General features: G+C 34.2%; 1 protein-coding gene across 1 annotated transcript in view; it reads right to left on the bottom strand.

The window, feature by feature from the left end:
- LOC117181405 (cytochrome P450 6B5-like) overlaps window positions 1-2,353 on the bottom strand; it is a 16,111-nt gene that overhangs the window by 1,944 nt on the left and 11,814 nt on the right. The window lies entirely within an intron of this gene.

Here is a 2,353-nt window from a genome sequence, read left to right on the forward strand (position 1 = left end):
AACACCGAAGTCGAATCGTGCATTTTCGGCTTACATACGAACTCACAGTGGTAATCATGCAACTTGTATTTTGCGGCTCCCAAACGGTAGGTATGGTGGGGGTAAATTTCATCCACGATCTGGCAGCTCTGGCACTCACTCTAAATTCTCGGCTCGATCCTAGGTTTACGATGTTTTAAGTATCGTCGAAAAAAATGACACTCTAGAGTCTAAACCACCCGCTATTCCATTGCCAGCCAGAGGGCCCACGAACTATGTTCACCATGAGTACACTCCTGGTGGCGGTTTGCTTCTTCCCAGGCGCAAAAATGCATCAATTTTTAATTGATTGCAACAAAACAAGAACCAGGCGATTTTTCGAAAAAACGCTCTGAGAGGTTCTGCATTTATGCATTTATAGTCAGTGGTTGAAATATGAAATCATACAATTCAGAATTGTAGGAGAAAAACTGGTCAGAGTAATACATGGGGTAATTTTCAAGCCTGAGGAAGCGCCTTAAATGAATCACATAAAAATATTTTCTAAAAAAGGACTATTTCAAAAAATTCTTTTTCGAAAAATTTGAAAATTGAGGAAATAAATATTTGTGAAATACGTATTTGAAATTTCGTTTTACTTTACATCCACTTTTTTAAATGTCACCACAATTGTCATTCATTCATTGGGAAGAGATTTGTTCACATTGAGTATGCTGCTTGATCAGTTTCTTTTTCTTCTTTTGGTTTGTCCACAAGAATCGTCGCCTTTTGTTGCACTCTTCTCCCACTCCATCTTTCTCTTTCTATCGCCTTTTGTTTTCACTAGGTTTCTTTATTTAATTTTTGTCTTTGCTTTCTTTGTTGTTTAATTTTTATACTTTTTTCCTCTTTCAAATCCTCATTAGATGTCACAGTTGCTTTTTTTTTCTCATTCCGACGATGATTTAAATTAGCAAAATAAGGACAACAAGTAAAGCATGACACTCATATAGAAAAAAGTAACAATTGATAAATAAAAGTTGTCTGAACTGTGTACGAAACTAGTGTATTACTGTATTTTGAGCCGCTGAAACGAAATTTAACCTCAGAAATTCCCCTAGGCGTCAGAATTTTCCTCTAGCCTATGAGAAAAACTTAAAATCAAGAGAATTCTGGGACCTGCTTATGTAATATTTGTACGATCGCAAGGTGATACGGACCTTTATGTTTATTGAGTAGCTGAATTCAAAATTGACTTCAAAATAAATCGACAGGGCCACAATTTTTCTCTAGCCTACCGGAAATAGTGGAGTATTAGGATAAATGTCAGGTTATGATTGCGTAGATTATACTTATACACTCGGAAGACTAGAAGTATTAAATAAGTAAGTAAATCTAGTCTGCATAAAACATGAGGCCACTTTTTGATTTTCTACTTTTTTCCCGAGAGTATGCCCGGCAATAAGCGTAGAATAGAGGAAAATTAATATTTTTAGATATCAGCACAAAAGTTAAAATTATTCTATTACTTTGAATGCGCGATTTTTCCATCTGTCTAAAATGGCACAATAAGAATAAGATACGTCCTAAACTCATTCACTTCTATTTCCATGGCGACCGCCACACAATTTTCTATTCTCCCAAAGAGAACGTGTTTCCTGCATGGCACCTCACAGAGATATTTTTTATACTTCCCAAGTGGTCATATTTTGATTTTATTTAATTCCTTCTAATAAGTTCACAAATATGTGTAAAAAGTTGTTTCAATTTCTTCGTGCTCAATGTAAATTCTGAAATTTTAATTCTCACCAATTCAACTCTGCCTTTCTAGAGTTAAAATTATTTAAATTCACACATTTGCATAGATTTCTTTGTTGCATTTTTTATGAAGTTTAAATAAATTATTAAAATACAAATAAATATAAATTTGAAAATTTTTCGAATTTATAAGTTATAAAAAGATTTAATAATGAAAAATAGGTTAAATAAATGGTTTCGTTAAATTTTACTAAGTCGATTGAGAGGAATAGGATTTGTACTTTTTCTGTTTCCGTCAGGGGATTTTTAGATGCTACGCTTATACTAGGTGACCTGAGATACATGAAGAATTTATATGTATTCACAAACTTTAATCAAACTTAGTGTATATGAAAAGAACATGCGTAAAACCGTAGGTTTTTCTCAATTTCCTATCATTTCCCCTAGGCTAGGGAAAATTTAACCGTTAAGTCTCAATTCTGAGGTTGGATTCGGATTCAGCGGCTCAAAATAAATTAGGATACACTAGTCTCAATACGAGGGTAGTTCAATAAGTCCTTAGAATGACCAACACATAGCGCGCGAATCGCTCCAAATCATCTGTTTTCAGTCAGCACCACTCCCGACTAGATATATG

Source organism: Belonocnema kinseyi, chromosome 10, assembly GCF_010883055.1.
Source record: "Belonocnema kinseyi isolate 2016_QV_RU_SX_M_011 chromosome 10, B_treatae_v1, whole genome shotgun sequence".
NCBI lineage: Eukaryota > Metazoa > Arthropoda > Insecta > Hymenoptera > Cynipidae > Belonocnema > Belonocnema kinseyi.